The 21658-nt window shown below is 35.7% G+C and overlaps 1 pseudogene; it reads left to right on the top strand.

Annotated features, from left to right (window-relative positions):
• Positions 1-5629: 5629 nt before the first annotated feature.
• Positions 5630-6468, top strand: LOC109675194 (mitochondrial fission factor pseudogene; annotated as a pseudogene).
• Positions 6469-21658: the final 15190 nt, after the last annotated feature.

The raw sequence follows: 21658 nt of genomic DNA, 5'->3' as shown, positions 1-21658 counted from the left end.
TTAAATATATTCCTTAGTTAAGTTTATCCCTAGATATTTTATTTTTTGAGGCTATTGTGAATGAAATTGTTTTCCTGATTTCTTTCTCAGTCTGCTTGCTCTTGGTGTATAGAAAAGCTACTGTTTTTTGTATGTTGACTTTATATATGTTTATATACTTTGCTGAAAGTGTTTATCAGATGTAGGAAGTTTTTTTTTGGTGGAGTCTTTGGGGTCTTTGAAGTATAGGATCATATCGTCTACAAATACGGATAATTTGACTAATTCCTTTCCTATTTGATTTCCTTTTATTTCTTCCTCTTGCCTTATTGCTCTAGTTAGGAATTTTAATATTATGTTAAGTAAAATTGGGGAGAGTGCATATCCTTCTCTCCTTCCTGACTTTAGAGGAAATGATTTCAATTTTCCCCCATTTCGTATGATGTTGGCCATATAGCCATTGTTATGTTGTTGTATGTTCCTTCTGTTCCTAGTATTTTCAGAGCTTTTTTTTTTTATCATGAAAGGATGTTGAATTTTGTCAAAGGCCTTTTATACATCCATTGTGATGATCATGTGGGGTTTTTTTTTGTTCTTGATTCTGTTATGTGCTGTATTGTATTTATTGATTTTTGTGTGTTGAATCTTCCTGCCATTCCTGGAATTAAACCAACTCAATCATGGTGTAGGATCTCTTTCACGTGCTGCTAAATTCAGTTTGCAAGTATGTTATTGAGAATTCTTGCATCTATGTTCATCAAAGAAAACAGTCTATAATTTTCCTTTTTTTGTTGTGTTTGTCTGATTTTGGTATCAGAATAATCCTAGCTTCATATAATAAGTTTGGTAGTGTTCCCTCCCTCTCTATTTCATGAAATAGCTTGAGGAGCCTTGGTATTAGTTCTTTCTTAAAGGTCTGGTAGAACTTGGCAGTGAATTCATCCGGTCCTGGGCTCTTCTTTTTTGGGAGACTCTTTATTACTATTTCAATATCATTGCTGTTATAGTTTAAGTGGTTTGTATCCTCTTAGTTCAATTTTGGTAGGTCAAATGCATCTATAAATTTATCCATTTCTTCTGGATTTTCCAGTTGATTAGAATGTAAGTTTTCAAATATTCCCTAATGACTCTCTGGATTTCATTGGCATTTGTTTTGCTATGCCTTTTTCATCTCTAATTTTATTAATTTAGTTCCTTTCTGTACTTCTTTTGGTCACTTTGGATATGAGTTTATCAATCTTATTCATCTTTTCAAATAACTAGCTTTCGTTCCAGTCTCTCTCTCTTTTTTTTTTTTTTTTGAACTCAGGGCCTCACGTTTGCTAGGCAGAAGCTTACTGCTTGAGCCACTCTGCCAGCCCTTTTTTGTAATGGGTTTTTTCAAGATAGGGTCGCATGCACTATTTGCCTGGGCTGGCTTTGAACCACAATCCTCTTGATCTCTGCCTCCTGAGTAGCTAGGATTACAGGCATGAGCCAACAGTGCCCACCTGTTTCATTAATTCTTTGTATTGTTTTTAAGTCTCCATTTCATTAATTTATGCCCTAATCTTTATTATTTCTTTCTGCCTGCTAATTTTGGATTTGACTTGTTCTTTTCTTGCTTTTCTAGGAATCTGAGGTGCATCATTAGGCTATTTATTTGACATCTCCCTGTTTTGTAAGGCATCATCTATAGGACAGACAGAATTAAACTTAAAAAGGATTCCAGGTAATCCCCTAAGAACCTCTCCTTCAAAACATCTTAGTTGCTTAAATTTGGCCCAAAGGGTCTTATTGGCAATGACTCCCAACTAACCAACTAACCTATCTCCCCTTCAATGTGGGATCAGAGCAAACCATCCAAGAAAAAGCTCATCTTGGTGATGAGTGACCATTAAAGCTAAACCACAGAGTGGCTAATTGGCAGAATCTGCAGAGAAAACTGTTCAGAGACAAACAATTTAAAATATTGTTCAGACAAGAGGGGATGTTATCAAAATCCAAATGAACTCACTGTGTTAACCCTTCCAAAAGTAACCACAGTTGAGAGATTGTTAAAACAAAAAAAAAAGCATATGCATGGATACCTAATACACCTGTGACAGAAGGCAAATTCATATTTTTGGTCAAGGCCTTCTATTTAAGTACAGACAAAAATAAGTCTTTGTATTGGCTCCAAATGACTTTTTAGTAATCTATACTCATGGAATTATTCAAACAAGGATCTCCTATGCAATTTCTTTAATTGGATGTCTTCTAATTTTCACTCCTTGCATTCTGCTTTATAATGGCATTTCTAGTTTTAGGCTTAAACAATGGGTTCTTTTGATTTATATACTCCAACTATTACAATTTTCCCCTTCTCATGTACTAATTTATCCCTGGCCAGAAAATCTGCAAGGCCAGATTGGCTGACACCCTAATTTCCTCAAGACTGGAATGTTCAAGCATAAAGGGGTATTTATAACAGGTACTTAAGCTGCCCTTACTGAAAAACACTGACTCCTTACTTTGGTCCGTGAATTAACTGAAAGCAGTAAAAAAGCTAGGCATCACATCCTCCATTTTGTATCTGTGCCCTTTGCTCTGAGCTATTCCCTCCTGCGGTCATTTTGCAACCATCTTGGAATCCAGGAAAACCACCTGCTAGATGTCAATGACTCTTACTATAAGAAGGCTCCACCTGACCAATCTTAAGACAATGAGCTGCCAGACCACCTGCCACTACCTGTGACCATCAGAACACATCTGTGACTGGGACTGTTTAATAATTATGCATACTTCTCCCCCTGCCCCTAATACTTCCTTCTATTTAAACCTGTAGCAAATGTCTCTTCAGGGAAGATGGGTTGAAATGCTATCTTTCTTTTTGTGCAGTGTAATAACCTTCCTTTCTTTGCCCTTCAAAAAATTGCACTTCTGTATTACTTGCATGGATCAATCATTGTGTAGGATTAACAGACTGTAATGTCATTAGTAATGAATGGCTTCTAAGACAAGAATAATTTAGATATCAATATTGTCATATTCCACCAACATGAAAGTCACACATTTTGGAGAATGTATGAAAATTTAGTGTTAGATGACCTTTTGACCATTCATAGTATTAGAGTCACCCCAGAAAAGAGGGAAATCTATGGAAGACTATAAGCAGATTAGCAAGGAAATAGGCTTTCCAGGACACTGGGAAGATGAGCACAGAGAATGTTCAAGGACACCTGAGCACTTTCTCAGTTTTATCTTTTATATGAGCATGAGTTGCTGAGTTTAGCTTAAGAATCACTTGGCCATCTACCCTCCAGCTTACATCTAATGTTCCAGGATATCTTTAAATATTTCCTTCTAAGGCATTATTCTATAAATGTTTTCTCAGTGGTAATGTGACATAGTTTAAAAATGAATTTCTCAGATCAAAAACAAAAATAAAATCAAAGTTTGCATGTTCAATGTCATTGGCAGCTTCTAAGAAATGCTAGAAGGAGGGAGGAAGACTCCTTGTTCCCAAGAATATTCTATTTTCTCATCTAAATAAAGTACAGGTTCAACCTAATTATTCTCTGTGTGTACAGGTACACATGCTCACACATATGGTTTATTCCTACAATTGCATGGCAGTTGGCAGCTGTCATTCAGAACATTATGTGGGCATTGTGAATGAAGTTTAACATTTGAGCATATGGCTAAACCGAGGGAAGAGAAGGAGCAATGGGAGAAAATAAATGTATCAGAAAACACATGGATATCATAATCTGATCAGTTTAAGGAAAAAAGATACTAGCATCAGAGACTTCCGAATAAATTAGATCAGGTATATTACTATGTAGTTTCTCCCACAGTTGAAAAGTTCTCTTGTATACACAAAGCTATATAATGTATTCACATTAGTTAAGGCAATCAAATAACAGAAATATGAACCAAAGGCAAAAACGAAGACCAGACAGAAAAAGCAGGAAACAGTCTTTACAGAGAAAAAGAAACTTTTTAAAAAGGATTATTCACATCCTCTGAGAGATATATCCCATGAAACAAGAACAAGATGGCATAAGAAAAGAACATTCAGAATATTCAAAGTTGAAGCGCTGTTGGGAATAAAATAAAAATGTGACAGAAGTTGAGAAAATATCTCATAAAACAGAACAAAAAGTATTAAGAATTGAAAACAGGAAAGAAAGGATCAATTCTGAAGATCCAAAGCGATTAACTTGTGTTAATTTTGCAGAAGGAAATCAAAGTATCTTAAATAGCCTGCTGATATATTCTTATGAGTTCTTAAGTTTTATAAATTGTTCCTTTTCATTTTTTCCTTATTTATAACTTGGTTTTCTTAAAGTTGTAGGGGGAATAGTTTAAAAGGATAATAGGTTGTTAAGATCTACAGAGAAGAGGCTGTCCCTTTCTCCTGTTCCTGTGTCTTCCACAAACAAACTAGGGAAAAACAGATGGAAAGACATCATCAACAAAATATTCCAGAATCTTCCTCCAAATTGAAAAACTGGAATCTCCAGTTTGAAAAGGCTCATCCCAAAGTAGGAAAATAGATCCACATCAAGATAGAGTTTTAAATCATTTAGGAAAAGGAAAGCTCTTTTAGAGAGAAAGAAATGGAAAAACAACGGGAAGAAATGCTTTTCATATAAAGGATCATAGATCATTACAGTATTTTATTTTTCCCCAGTAATATTTCCAAAACAATGGAAAAATGCCATCAAAACCTGAAGGAAAAATAATTCCCTACCTACAATTCCACATCCAGTAAAACTATGAATCAAGTATGAGGCAAAATAAAGATACATACAATCTGAAAAGGTTTCCTATGTCTTCATTATTGGAAAATGATTGGAGATGTACTCACCAAAAAAGATAGTAAAGCAAGAAAGAGGAAGATATAGGCCATAGGAGAAAAGTCAAGAAGAAGACAAGAGCTGACTGTTGAAGCACGCCTTTAATCCTAGCATTTGAAAGGCTGAGGCAGGAGTGTTGTAATTTGAGGCCAGGGTAGGTAACATAGTGAGACCCTGTCTGAAAAACACAAAAAAGAAAGGTAAAAAAGAATACCTAAGTTGATGAGGAAGAGCATCAGCAGGTCTATGAACAAGATGTCCATATTTAAGTAGTTCAGAAATCTTAGATTTCTCTGAAAAAAATGATGAAATTTATAGAACATACAATGTATTCAAACCTATTGAGAGAAGGGAAGGAGAAGAGTCTGGATTGAAGTATTTTTAGGCACACAGAAAACTAAGTAAATAAAAGAAACAAGAAAACTAATCTAGGGCAAACAAAAAGTTATGCAGTAAAGAAAAAGTGGTCATAGTGAGTAGAGGGGAGAGAAATATGGCTCTCAAATATCTATAGATTCTATGTAATCTCAATCAAAATCCCACTAGGTTGCTTTGTAGAAATGGAACATCTGGCTTTAAAATTTATAAGAAAATATAAAGAATTAAAGTAACCAAATAGAGAGCACACATACCTATCCCAGCTGTCCTCACTGGGAGGCCTCCACAGGACCAGGGACACAAAAGTGTCTCTAAATCCAGCACATCCACATTGAAGCACATTACAGAATTTAATGTGAAGCTTAGGAGCCGATAATGCCAATTAACAAGCAGAAGCTGGTCCACCTTTGGAGAGAGGAGCAGCATTTCTTTCTTTCACTGCCACCAAGATGGCAGAAATTACTTGAATTCAGTATGAAATGAATACACTAAAATGGTCAGTCAGCCAATGAGGGTCTCAGAAAAATTAGGAGAATCACCATCAAATGCTGACCTGGAATAAGAATTCCAAGGATTCCAAATGCTAATGTAATGATGCGGGTTCCAGAGGGTTGTCATGGTAGGAAACAAGAACATTCCGTTTTCAAGAACAACAGATCCTTATCTTATTTAGTTAACTACCTTTAGGCCTTAGCACTCCAACACAACTTCATGTCCTTACAATAGTGAAAGATCACTAGATTTCTGGATTTAGAAAGACTTCTAAATGAAGAAATCCACGCAGTAGGAAGCTAAAAAGAGAGGACTTTCTGTGTTGAAATGGATCATTAGTCATCAGTCATTCCACCATACCACCATTACCCAGGAAGCTCTGGGCTGTCTTCTCCAGATGTTACCGGGAGATAGAGCTAATCTTTCCTCTGCTTGTGGCATTTTCTCACTTATCCAGTCTTCTACTCATCGGGCTTACCACCATATCATCAATGTGCTAGATGAAAATCATAGACCAGTGTTGGGTGGTGGGTTTCCCGCTGCCACTTCTAATGCCCAACATGACAATCTGAGGTATGGCAATTCAAACACAGATACAGCAATCGAAGGGATTCCAGATGACATGACTGTTATAGATGCAGCTTCATTAAGACGACAGATAATCAAACTAAATAGACGCCTGCAACTTCTAGAAGAGGAGAACAAAGGACGTGCCAGAAGAGAAGCGGTCATGTCTTCAATTACTGTAGCGTTCTGGCTGCTTAACATCTGGTATTGGTTGCGTTGCTGGAGGTAATCTCAGCTCTCAAAAAAAAAATCACTCAACACCTAGAAATACAAAATTTGCAAGCTTATTTGTTTCTGGTTTTGCTTTGTATGCCATTTTGTAGGCCATGCCCCAATAATTTCTTCTGGAAGGTGTGAGGAGGGGGCAGTAATGGTGTATCTTGTCACTCAGCTATATTCACTTTTAACAAATTCTGTAGTAATACCTACTTAAAATTCTCTTTTTGCACCTTTTGTAAATAGACTCTAGTCTGTTTTGTTTGTTTTTTGAGAAAGGTCTCACTGTGTAGTCCAGGCTGACCTGGAACTGAAGATCCTTTTGTCTCAGCTTTCCAATTGCTGTTATTACAGGCATACACCCCAATTCCTGGTTCTAGTCTTGTTTTTAAAGAATTTAACTAATAAAGAATTTAACTAGAAAATTTAACTAATTCACTAATTCTCTGAATGGGAGAGAGAGATCAGAGAGAATGGATTTAGAAGTGTCCATAAAAGAAAAGTAATATTTTGTCCTGTTTGTCAAACACTATTAGACTTCATAGTTTTCTTATTTTTTGCATCCACATTCCGACATCAACAGGAAATCATCACCTAATAATTCATGAGCACCTATGCAGATCAAATTAAAATAATTCCTAACATTTCAGCAGTTTATTTAATATATGTGTTCATATTTTCACTTTAGTTTTACAGCCAATTTTCTATAAGACACATTTTTACTAATCCTGTGTATGAATGATTTTTAAATCTACAAAATAAGGTACAAATGTGGTGTATTTAATTGATTGTCAGCCAAAACATAAAATATGAAATAGATTTTGAAAGAGAAGAATAAAGTTGATAACTATCCATAGAACACAATAGAAAGCAAAGAAAGATCCATGCTTATATGGTAAACTGATTTTTTTAAAAATAGAAGTCAATGTGAATAAATATAGTCTTTTCAGAAAATGGTGTTCAAAAATTTATGTGGAAATAAAAAATCTTAATCCTTATTTCATGTCATACACAAAAATTAATTAGAACTAAATCATAAAACCTAAAAGTTTAAAATTATAAACATTCTGTAATGAAACACAAGAAAATATTTCTTTAGTAGGATACATAAGGCTCTTAAAGAAATGTGAATGGATAAAGAAAATATATATGTACACAATGGAATACTATTCAGCTTTTGAAAAGGAGAGAGTCTGCCATTTTCAAAATGTAGATGAACACTGGAGGCCATAATAATGCTAAGTGAAATAAGTCAGGCACAGAAAGATAAATATTACATGATCTCACTCATATGTAGAATATAAAAAGTTGAACAGAAGTACAGAGTAGAATGATGGTTATTGGAGGCTGGGAGAGAAGGTAGTTATGGAAAAGGAAGGGTTTTTTTTGAGATAGGTTCTCACTATACAGCTTAGGCTCAGCTCAAACTCATGATCCTCCTGTCTCAGCTTCTAGAGTGCCAGAATTACAGGCATGAACCACCATGCCCCATTCTGAAAGGGAAGGTTTTGATCAAAGGGTACATCTGATAGATGGGAGGAATAAGCTTTAGTAATCTATTGCACAGAAAATACTGACTGTGATAAATAATAATGTGTATTTCAGCATCACTAAAAGTAAAATTTAAGTGTATTCACAAAAATAAACATAAGTATGGGGGGTGATAGACTTGTTAATTAGCCAGATTTAATCATTCCATGTTGTAAACAAAAATCAAAACATCACATTGTACCTTATGAATATATAATTATCATTTGTCAATTAAAAACAAAACATAAAAAGAAATCTAAGTAACAAAAAGAAAAGTGCATATATTGAACATCAAAACTTAAAACTTCTGTTTTTTTTAACATTACTGCTAAGAAAAAGAAAGGGATGGAACTGAGCGGGAGAAAACACTTATCTAATAAAGAATCTATATCCAAAACATATGAAGAACTCTTAAAACCCAATATTGAGAAGACAAACAATCCAATTAGAAATGGGAAAAAGATATAAAAAGACATTTAATAAAAAGATATATGAATGACAGATAAACATACAAAAGAAAGTCAGCATCATTAGTCATTAGGGAAGTATAACTTAAAATCACAGTGAGATACAACTCACACCCACTGGTTTAGCTAAAATTTTAAAAGGACTGCTAATACCAAGAGTCAGCAAGAATGTAAATCCAATAGATTGCTCATAAAGATTAGGTGAGAACATAAAGTGATATAATCATTTTTGAAAACAGTTTAGCAGTTTCTTATAAAATTAAAAATACGCCTGCCTATGACTCATAGGTATTTTCCCAAGAGAAAAGGAAATATATGTCCACACAAAGATTGAAGTTCATGAAAGCATTATTCTTAATAGTCAAAACCTGAAAACAACCCAAATGTTACTAAAAGAATAATGAATAAGCAAATTGTGGTAGATCCACACAATACAATTCTACTCAACAATAAGAAAGAATAAGCCACTAACACATGCAATACTATGCCAAGCCAAAGAAGACTGGTGTAAAACGTTACATATTGTATGACTGCACTTACAGAAAATGCTAGAAAAGGGAACTCAATCTGTAGTTATAGAAAGCAGATCAGTGTGTACCGTGTGTGTGTGTGTGTGTGTGTGTGTGTGTGTGTGTGTGTGTATGTGTGTAGAGGGGATTGGGAATTGACCTAAAAGAGGCAGAAGAGAGATTTCTAGGGTGGTAGAATGCTTTATATCTTGATCGGGATGATTGTTTGTCAAACCCCTTCAAATTATATATTTAAAATGGATGCATTTTATTATATATAAACTACACCTCATGAAGTTGGTTTTTTTTTTAAAAAACCAATGAAATTCACCACATGAACTAAATAAAGGAGACAAAAACCAGATGATCATCTCAATAAATGCAGAGAAAGCATTAGATAAAATTCACTATTGACTTATGATAAAAATCTTAACCTCAGAAGAGTTATACTTCACTAAACAGCTTTGCTTTAGAGAGAATCTAGGGCAAACATCAATAATCACTGATGAGATGTTGAAAACTTTGCCTTTGAGACTGAGAATAAGACAAGGATGCCTTCTCTTCACTATTCTATTTAACACTGTACTACATGTTCTAGTCAGTACAATTTGTAGGTAAAAAATAAATAAGTGTGAGAATAGAAAAGAAAGAAAACTTACTTATAGATATATTTGTGTTCATAGGCGAGTTCAAAAGAATTCACAGTTGATGTTAGAATTAAACAAGGGAGTTTAGCAAAGTTGTTGAATACAAAGTGAAAAAGTCTCTGCATTTTTATATAGCAGAAAAAATCCATTATAAAGTGAAATTTTAAGAAAATTCCATTTGTAGTAGCAGCACACAAAAAATTGATCTAATGTATGATATGAAAGAGTTCTGCAACAAAGGCACCTGCATACCCATGCTTATTGCAGCACTATTCACAATAGCTAAGCTATGGAAACAGCCAAGATATCCCACTACTGATGAATGGATTAAGAAAATGTGGTATTTATACACAATGGAATTTCATTCAGCAACAAAGAAGAATGAAATTTTGTCATTTGCAAGTAAATGAATGGAATTGGAGAACATCATCTTAAGTGAAGTTAGCCAGGCTCAGAAGGCCAAAGGTCACATGTTTTCTCTCACATGTGGAATATAGACCTAATAGAAATACAAGCAATATTATGAAAAACAGGTCATGCCAAGGGGAGGTCACTTAGGAGAGAGAGTAAAGAAGGAAGTTAAGAAGGTGAATATGGTTGATGTACTCTCTGTACAAAAATGAATATAGAAATTTTAAACCTGTTGAAATCACCATAAGAAGGAAACTAAGATAGAAAGAAGAAAAATAGAGGAGATGAACCAATTCGGGTTATAATACATATATACATGGAAATGTCACAAGAATATAACTCCCTGTATAGCTATCTTAAACAAGCAAAAAAGTCATTTTTTTTCCTTTACAAAATTGGAGAACAGGAGGGTGGAACAGGTCCTGTCTGGGGGGGATGGTACTAGTGGGAATGGGGGAGAAGGTGGGGACAGGGTGTAGGAGGGTGAATATGGTGCAAATACTGTGTACACATGTTATGTAAATGGAAAAATTAGACCTGATGAAACTATTCCAGGAATGGGGTAGGAGGGGGTGAATTCAAGTATGATATATTTGACATATTATAAGAACTTTTGCAAATGCCACAATGTAGCCCCAGCACAATAAGAAAAGCAAAAAAAGATCATTCTTGCACAGAAAGTTATGAAAAATAGTGAGAAATTAAAGACCTAAACCAATGGAGAGATCCCAATTTTCATGTATCAGAAGATTCAATAAAGTATAAATATCAATTCTCCCCAAATTGATTAACTACAATTCCAATTAAAATCCTAATTTTTTCTTCAAAATTGACAGTGGATTCTAAAACTTGTAACATGAATGCAAAGAGCCTAAATTATCTAATGCATATCAAAGAACAATGACTCTACTGCACGTCAAAACTTGTGTAGCTACAGTATTAAGAACAATGTGGTACTGGCACAAGAATGATCAGATAGATCAATAAGAGAATAGATATCCCAGAAATAGACATAAACATCTAAAGACATTTGATTTATTATGAAAGCTATACTGCGGAGCAGTGGGGAATGTCTTTTCAACAATATTGGATATGTTGTAAATCCTTATATTTGAAAATTAAATTTATTTTCTAATACATCCAATTTACAAAACTCAATTCCAGGAAAAATATTGATTTAAATGTGAGATGCAATACAATAACTTTTGAAGTGAGGAAAGATTCTTAATCATTCTTAAGGAATGATTGATAGATTGGAATGCACTCAAATTAAAAATAATTTGGTGTTGCTGTAGTTTGAACTCAGTGCCTCACCTTTGCAAGGCAAGTGCTCTACCACTTGAGCCACTCTGCCAGCCTTTTTATGTGTTTGCTATTTTTGAGATAGGGGGTTGTGAACTATTTGCCTGGGGCTGGTTTTGAACCATGATACTCCTGATCTCTGCCTCCTAAATATCTAGGATTATAGGTATGAGCCACTGGTGCCCAGCTTCAAATTAAAAATTTTGATCATTGAAACCATTGAGATCATGAAAGACAAATCATAGAGTAAAAGATATTTGCAATAAAATAACAAAAACTTACATCCAGAAGATATGAAGAATTCCTGTAAATCAGTAAGTAGCACTACCCAATATAAAAATGAGCAAGATTTGAACAAGCATATCACCAAAGTGGATGCCAAAACAGTCAATAAACATATTTTAAAAGTTCTCAACTACATTAGTCATTGAATTCAAAGCACCATGACACCAGTACATATTTCAGAGTGGCTAAGATTATAAAAGGTTTGCAATATTAAGTGTTGATGGGAATGGGGAGCAACAGGAACTCCCACATATAGTTCCTAAACTATATCAGTCACCATGTAAAACTGTTAGGTATTACCTACTAGGGTTGACTTGTCCATATCCTATGACCTAACAATTTTACCCCACAGGTATACATCCCACAGAATGAGTGTGTATGTGCCATCGAGTTACAAGTGAAAGAACAATCACAGCAAGATTACTCAAAAGAAGCACACAAATGAAAACATGTGAATGTTTACTAACATGGGGCTCAGGGTATGGCTCAGAGGTACAGCATTCAATCCCCAGCACCACCAAATAAATAAATAAATAAAATAAGTATTCGCTAATGTGTATTAAAGTATAGGAATGAAAATAAGCAAATTTCACTTACACACAGCAAAATAAGTCAAACACAAGATTATGTACTTCTGCTTATGGAACTTTCATTAACAAGGAAAACTATGCCATAATGTCAAAAGTAAGATGGTAATTATCTTTGTGGAAAGAGGATAAAGACTGGGAAAACACATAGAAGCTGAGTTCAAGATACTGTTTATATCCCATTTCTTGACCTGGGTGGCAGTTACACAAATCCACTTAGTGAGATTTTCACTCGTTTATTTTACCTGCATTTCCCACATGCTTAATACACTTTTAAAGTAAAAATATTGGGAAAAAAGACATTAACAGGCAAGTTAAAAGAAAACCCAAAAAGTTCAAATCCATGTGAAAAGATGTTCATAATCACTAGTAAGCAGGGAAATGAAATATATCACTTCACATATTTGACTGACAGGAACAGCTTCATTATATGAATTATTGGCAGGGCTTGCATAGCAAACCTTATTGACTACTGTTAGAAATAGAGTATCTCGTATGACCTAACAACTTTAGTCCTCATTATATATTTCATATCATTTCCACACAACTTCATAAGGAAATTAGAATGATCACTACAGTGTTGTTTGTGGTGGCAAGGAATTGGCTCCCATTTGAGGTCCAGCACTGGAAATGACATAGGTGAGATGTGATATACACTCTATGCATTAAGAAGCCAAATTAGAAGTAACATAGTTGAGCTTTCAAAACAGTGCTTAATTTTTAGAAATAGAATGAGATACAACACAGTATCGCTTATGTAAATTAAACAAATGTAGATACCAAAACAAAGTACACTTTCAAGAACACATAGAATCAAAATGAGGTAACTACATATATATATATATATATATATATATATATGTATATCATATGTAGATTAAACATAGGTGACTATGTGTAGGAAGTGAGAAATTAAGTGCACAATGGTGATAAAAGGAAAACTTGGGGGACTGGGGCATAGCTCAGTGGTAGAGTGCTTGCCTAGCATGTGTGAGGCCCTGGATTCAATACCCACTATTGCAATTATTTTTCTATAAATAAGAAAGTAAAGAATGGTTAGGATCAGAAATCATCTTAAGGAAAAGATCAAATAACATCACCAATAGTGAGAAAGATTGGCCTCCTGACATGATGCACTAGAAAGGACATAACTTTGGTATTAACAAACATGTGTAACTCAAACTTGGACAGAAGGAACCATCTGAGAAATCCAAATTGGGGGATATCCTACAAAAAACCTCGCCTGTAGTCAAATAGTATCAAAGTCATGAAAGACAACAAAAGGCTGTGAAACTGTTCCAGGTTAAAGACATGCTAGAAACATGCTAACTAAGAGTGGGGTATTAGACTGGATCCTAAACCAGAAACAGGACAATAGTGAGACAAGCGGCAAAATCTGAACAAGATATGTACATTATACCATGTCAATGTTAAGTTACTGATTTTTATAATGTACACAATATTAAGATACTAAACTGGGTGCTGGTGGCTCATGCCTGTAATCCTAGCTACTTGGGAGGCTAAGATCAGGAGGATTAAAACTAGGTGGATCAAAGTTTGAGATCAGCCTGGGCAAATAGTTTGTGAGATCCCATCTCCAAAAATAACCAGAGCAAAATGAACTGGAGGTGTGGCTCAAGTGGTAGAGCAAAGTGTGAAGCCCTGAATTCAAATCCCAATCCCACATAAAGAAAGATACTAACATTAGGGAAATTCAGAGTGTGTAGGCACTATCTCCATTATTTAAAATATAATCTATATATCATGAAGCTCACCCATTTAAAATGTACGGTTCAGTGCTCTTAGTTTACGCAGTATGTGGCTTTTTGTGTTTGGCTTCCTTCATTGAGCATACCATTTTGAGGTTCATCCACATTGTAGACTAAATATTCCATTTATAGCTGTATAATACTAAACTGTATGGGAATAACACATTTTGTTCATCGTTCACCAGTTGAGGCACTTTGGGGTTGTTTCCATCTTTTGGCTATCTATTGTGAGTAGGAATAGGGCTGCTGTGAATATGCGTATTACATGTGTCCAGTTTTTGTTTTCAAGTCTTTCAGGTATATGCCCAGGAGTTAAAATTCTCAAATGGTAACTGTCAAACTTTTTGAAGACTTGGAAAAGTTTTGCAAAGAAGCTGCACCATTTTAAGTCTCCACCAGAACTTTGCAAATTATTTTAAATGAAAAGTTAAAAAAAATATACCCAGGTGGCTATGCCACTCTCTTCTAAAAAGAGCCCAAAACGAATGTTCACCCTTTCCTGGATCCCACAAGAGTGACAAGAAATAAAGTGGAGAGAAAGTGAGAATGCCAGTCTCTGCTCATTTGCACTCTTTTTTTTATTTTTCATTTATTCATATGTGCATACATTGTTTGGGTCATTTCTCCCCCCTACCCCCTGCTCCCTCCCTCTCCCTCCCACCCCCCCCACTTCCAGACAGAACCTGTTCTGCCCTCTTCTCCAATTTTGTTGAAGAGAAAACATAAGCGATACTAAGAAAGATATAGGATTTTTGCTAGCTTGAGATAAAGATAGCTATACAGAGAGATTCCTAGCATTGCTTCCATGCATATGTGTATTACAACCCAAATTGGTTCCATCTCTACCAAACCTCTTCACTATTTCCTGGTCGCCTTCCCATAGTGGCCTCTGTCAGTTTAAGATTACTTTTTTCGCTCCTCTACAGCAGGCACATGAAATACTTTCAAGTTTTGGGTTTCCTACCTTTCCCTATTCCTCCTGTATGCGTTCTCCCCTTAGTGTGTGACCCATGTCTAATAATATCACTGCATTTGTTTTAGGTCTAAAGTCTGCATATGAGGGAGAACGTATGATTCTTGGCCTTCTGAGCCTGGCTAACTTCACTTGAGATGATGTTCTCCAGTTCTATCCATTTACTTGTGAATGACAAAATTTCATTCTTCTTTGTGGCTGAATAAAATTCCATTGTGTAAAAGTACCACATTTTCTTAATCCATTCATCAGTAGTAGGGCATCTTGGTTGTTTCCATAACCTGGCTATTGTGAATAGTGCTGCAATAAACATGGGTGTGCAGGTGCCTTCGGAATAACCTGAGTCGCATTCCTTTGGGTATATCCCTAGAAAATATTCACTGGCTACACATCAAAGGACTGATAACCAGAATATACAGGGAGCTCAAAAAACTAAACTCCCCCCGAATCAATGAACAAATAAAGAAGTGGGGAACTGAACTACCCAGAACTTTTTCAAAGGAAGAAATCTAAATGGCAAAAAAATAAATAAATAAACACATGAAAAAATGCTCACCATCTCTGGCCATAAAGGAAATCCAAATCAAAACACTAAAATTCCACCTCACTCCTGTTAGACTAGCTATCATCAAAACCACCAACAACAAATGTTGGCAAGGATGTAGGGAAAAAGGAACCCTCATATACTGCTGGTGGGAATGTAAGCTAGTATAACCATTTTGGAAAACAATATGGAGGCTTCTTAAAAAACTAAACATAGATCTGCCATATGATCTAGCAATGCCACTCCTAGGGATATACCCAAAGGAATACACCTTATTTCTGACACCAAATGTGTAGGGTTTTTACACCAGCTGGATTACTACAACTCTGGAATTACATTCATATTGTACACAAGTTAAGGGTTCAGTTCCACAAGACCGGCCCTACTTTGCTAGTTCTGGGTCCTTTGTACTTGTCTGACTGCCACAAATCAAGTTCCCAAGAAACCTCGTGCTTGATAATTTGCTTCAACCCTTACAGAACCTAGTGTAACAGTTTACTTTTACTAGATTATGAAGGATTCAAGTCAAGCAACAGCAAATGGAAGAAATGTATAGGGCAAGTTATGTAGGAAGGGGACACTGCTTCCATTCCTTTCCAGGTCATTCTACCCTCCCAGTACCTCCCACTTAGCAACACAGAGGCTATCTGAACCTCATAGTTTGGAGGGGTTTATGTAAGTTTCATGACATACACAATAAATCATTAGCCACTGGTGATTACTATGGTCCAAATGTGTCCTTCCTCCCCTAAACTTATGTTGAAACTTAAATCATAAATGAAATAGTATTAAAAGGTAGAGCTTTGTGAAGGTGATCTGCTGGACTTTTATGTCACTGGAACAAGATTTTGGAGGTTACTAATATAATGAATGCATTTTTCACATGAAAAGGACATGAATTTGAGGGGGTGGTCAGGGGTGCAGTACCATGGCCTGTAAGTGCCCTTTCAAAGACCCATGTTGAAACTGCAGCAATGTGAAGAACCAAGAAGTGGGGCCTTTAGGACTTAATTAAGTCACAAGTGGAATTAAGGCCCTTTTAAAAGGGCTTGATGGAAGGGATTCTCTAGTCTGCTCTTCCACTATGAGAACACACATTCAGCTTTTTTTTTGCCCTTCTACCATGTAAGCTCACACCAAGAAAATCCTCACCCATATAATGAATGCCAATGTCTTGGTCATTGAGTTCCCACCCCTCAGAACTGAGAAAATGCTGGTTTTATAAATTACTACGTCTTAGGTACTTTGTGATAGTAGCAGAAATGGACTCAGATCATGGTTAATGGGCTGCCGGGTCTCAGTGGTAGAGCACTTGCTTGGCATACCTGAAGCACTGGGCTCCATCCCTGGTACTGAAAAATAATTAAGATAGTACTAACAACTCAGTCTCTGGAAGTCAGGGAGCAGGGCTGAAGTTCCAACCCTCAAATCTTATTTTAGTCTTTCTGGTACGCAGTCCCATTCCTGAAACTAAACAAGGGTTCCCAGACACGTCATCTCATTACCATACCAGTAACGCCAGAGATCTCAAGGATCTTAGATGCTCCTGTCAGGAAGCACGACTAAAGCCAAACACTAAAAAAAATGTTCCTAACATCCTTATCCTCAGGAAAACACAAAGATTTTAGAAGTTGTGTCAGGAACTGAGGACAAAGTCCAAATATGGATTTCCTATTGTATCACAATCTTCAGCCTTACTTTGGAGAATCAATCCAGTATTGGTACATCAGACTGGAGAGGGAAATGAAAACTTGACTATGGACTTAGGGAATCTTCTTTGCACCCAGCACCACAGTCAACACCATTTCTAAAAGAAATTTTTTTATTTTTAAAAATTTTTTAAATTGTGCTGGGTGGGGCTACGTTGTGGCATTTACAAAAAATCTTACAAACTTACTTATAGATATATTTGTGTTCATAGGCGAGTTCAAAAGAATTCACAGTTGATGTTAGAATTAAACAAGGGAGTTTAACAAAGTTGTTGAATACAAAGTGAAAAAGTCTCTGCATTTTTATATAGCAGAAAAAATCCATTATAAAGTGAAATTTTAAGAAAATTCCATTTGTAGTAGCAGCACACAAAAAATTGATCTAATGTATGATATGAAAGAGTTCTGCAACAAAGGCACCTGCATATATCAAATATACCATACTTGAATTCACCCCCCCATCATTCTCCTTTGCCCCCCTCCCCTCATTCCTGGAATAGTTTCAACAGGTCTCATTTTTCCATTTACATACATGTGTATATGGTATTTGTGCTATATTCACTCTCCCACACCCTTTTCCAACCTCCTCTCTCCTCCCACTAGTACCAACACCGCCAGACAGGACCTGTTCAGCCCTCCTGTTCTCTGATTTTGTAAAAAAAAAAATGTTGTTTTTTAAGATAGCTATGCAGGGAGTTTCCTTGTGACACCTTCTTCCTTAATGATATGCATAGGGATTCAAAGAACTTTTCTTATGGGAGTGGAGATGGGAGAAGAGAAACACTGTCCCTTTGATAGCTATGATTTATTAAATATAACTATGCTGCACAGAATCATTTATCACCCTTCAATGGCTGTGAAATACCTCCAGAAGAATGACTTTCTCTTCCCAGGACATGAAAGCCAGTGACTCAGTTACAGAATAGATGATGGAACTGAACGGTAGGAAGCCAAAAGACACAGACAAAATTTCCAACTCATTACCTTTATTTTTATTGAATTTATCATGGTGTGACAGAAACACATTACTATAAGTGACTATTACATACAAGTATTGATCTTTGCATTCCTTATACTCACTTTATGCCTTAAATCTGTTAATCCATATTAATTGAAAAATACATGACTTCTTACAAATCCCCAGTTCATGTAACTTACAGTTAACAAATTCTCTTTAAAACATTTTTCTTTATTGAGAATTAGAGCAAGAAAACAAACCATATCGCAAAACTTGGGTTTTCTAGAAGCTATTTTCATTCTTCTCTTCCTTTTACCCTGCAAACTGATGTTTTGCGCTTTACAAGTTTTCTGTCATTCTGTAAGAAAGCTGTTCTTCCTTACCCAAATTCCAGAATTAATTTTTAGGAATGAACAGTGGAGTGTGATGTTAGGGCAGAGGGAAAGATACAGATCTTATGAAACTGAGGGTCATTCATAAAAGTTACAGGGTGATGGTAAAGGGGGAACAAAAATAGACCAGGTTCCTGCAGGTGAATGAGAAGCCAAAATGAGGAAGAATGGTAAGGTAGGAAGGAAGTGTGATTAGGCTCATGGGTGTTACACTTTCTGATAGTAATTACAAATAGAAAGCAAATAACAATTCATAACATGTGAGTGATCAATCTTTAAGAGTTGAGAGAGGGGCTTGGGCTGCTTTCCTCCAGCCCCTCCCATACAGGAGTCCCTGCTTTCCTAATAAAACTTTCAAAAAAAAAAGAGCTGAGATAGGAAAAAGGATCATTCCATTTATGAACAGGTATGCAAAACCATTTTGGGCAAAATCATTCTTTACTAAGGTAATCAGCTTTCAATGGAGTCTTTCTCTTTACTCTGTCCAATGAGAAATTCCACTGATTTATGGCTCCTGGAAAAAGAGTTATTCAAAAACATGATAGGTAAAGCTTGATGAGACAGATGGCCAATGGAGAACATGATTCCAGGTAGCCTGAAACCCAGCAGACAATGTAGCTGTTGCCTAACAAACACAGAAATCTACATTGTATGCCAGGTTCATGCCCCAGACCTGGATGTTTGGCCTGCAAGTCATTCCTACATGTGATTAACACAATTGCCTGCTGCATTCAAGATATCAAAATTTGTCTTTTCTATCACAAGGAAAAAGATAGGTAAAAGTTAGAAATGCTGGGATTCATTCTACTACAAATGAAATTTTCTTAAACTTCTGTATCAAGTTGTCACTATTTAATCAATGTGTTATTTTGAGAATGCCATCTAAAGTCGATGGTTAGGTAGCTAGGTAGGTGGGTGGGTATCAAATTAGATAGACAGACACCAAGTGATACTTTTCATAGGAGGAAATGAGGGGAGGGAATCCATAGATAAAATACACAGATGTTAAACCCTTACAGTATTGAAAGCAAATAGACTTTATTCGCAAAATCTCCGTGGTTCCCAAAACCCATTAATGGAGGACTTAACACCTCATAGAATTCTCTGTGTGTAACTCCCAGTGAAGCTTTCATTATTAGAAAATGCCCCCAAACCTTTCTCAGGACACCATGACAAAAGCAAGAAGATGCCATCAGAGACCCAGTAGCCAGATGTAGCTGCTGATTACAAAAGACAGGATCTACACTGGCTACTGAGCCATTGAGGGCACCTACATCTTCCAGCAGCTGGACAATCTGTGGTCTTCATGGGAGGGACTCTGTGGAAAGAAAGTAAAGATGTTAATTTGATAAACAATGCCTACAGATTTCAGTTAAATGTTTTCTTTGGGCTATGAATACACACTTTAATGATGAGTCCATGAGTGCAGTTTTAAATAACCTCCAGATTCATTTACTTATTCAACAAATGCCAATTAAGTGATATTGAGTAAAGTGCCTGATATTCTCTCAGGTGCTGGCAATCCAGCAGCAAACAAAAAAGATGGCCATCTAAGAGTATACACTACAAGCCCAGAAAATCTACAATTGATTATTTTAGATATTTCACAGTAAAATATAAATATATACAGAAGAAAAAATAAACAAGTAAACAAACAAAAATGCCAATCCACCATTTTATTGTGACCATGGAATATTTTTGTTGGTTTATAACACTTTAGCTTGGGTAAGTTAGCAATGATGTACATCTGTAATTTAAAAATTTACATGTTAATTGTATAACAATTATTTCCTATCTAAATGGAAGATGATATAGTTATTTGTACTAAATGTCTAAAACATCAAAGAAAATTACTAAGTACTCAAAGCTCACCCTTGTATGTCAGCTCCACATTTCTTACCCATAATTCAAATGCAGGTATAAAATAAGTAAATGAATAAGTGCCCACCCTGTTGATCCATTCATTTATTCATCTACCCAGAAATACTTACTGAGTCCCTTCTCTGTATTTTATTGCAGACATTGGAGATGCACCACTGAACAAAGTCCTGGTACTGGTGGAACTGAGACCATGAGGGTGGGAAAGACAATACCTCCCAATAGATATAGTCACTTCACAGAGCAATAGATATGTAGAGTCATTTCACAGAGTACTAAACAGTTAAGAGGAATGCTACTGTTCCTAAAGTGGTCAGATAAAGCCTCCTTGAGGGCCTGACATTTGAGCAGCCTGAAGGAGGAAGAGGAGAATCATACACATACCTGGGGAGGGAAAGGATACCATGAGGAGAGGCAAGGGTCAGAACAAAGTCACCAAAGCAGGAAAATGTCTGATGTCTCGGACAAGGCATTTTGACATTAGCATATGGCCACTGTGGCTAATTATTGGTTTCTCCTTTTAGGATTATTCTTGAATGAATACAAATTTGCTCTAAGTACAGACATCTTAGAAGCCAACCTACTTATAAATTTAAAATGCTTCAGTGACCGCTTAGAAAAATATTAGGAGAGTTATCATCAATCATAAGAAAGTTCTCCAAGGATTTGGAACTTTCTATTAGTACGATTTGACTGGACATGCAGCTGGGCCACAGAATGACAATCAAATGTCTACAATGGATTTTAAAAATGTGTTTGCTATAAGAAAAGATAAGTAGGCTTTCTAGAAGATTTAAAGATATTCAATATTTAGGAAATGATTTAACTAATCACAGATGCCTAACTTTAAGAGGCTACCAACCACTTATCAAGTTACAGTAACAGTTTCACCAAAGTGTTGATTGTTTGGGATTTCTTCTTTTAATAATTTAAAAACCAACTTCATCTATGAAGTATAATTTAGCATTACCTACAAACTACAGCATACATACTGAAGTGGGAGAAAAAGAGGTGTTCAGGTCTGCCTGTATCTTAGGGTTAATATAAAATAAAACATTTAGTGAGCACACAAATTTACATTTTACATACGGTAACAACTATTCCTAACTTGATTTTTATGAATAAAACTAACAAAGTGAGGCAAGTGTTTGATTTGGTTAGTTGCAATGCCAAAATCCAAAAGATTGAGTTTTATAAATCTGGTCTGTCTTTAAAAGTAGTATTTTTAATTCTCCCAGTTTG

The sequence above is a fragment of the Castor canadensis genome, chromosome X (assembly GCF_047511655.1).
Source record: "Castor canadensis chromosome X, mCasCan1.hap1v2, whole genome shotgun sequence".
Classification (NCBI taxonomy): Eukaryota; Metazoa; Chordata; class Mammalia; order Rodentia; family Castoridae; genus Castor; species Castor canadensis.
This window is presented reverse-complemented; position numbering and strand designations above follow the sequence as displayed.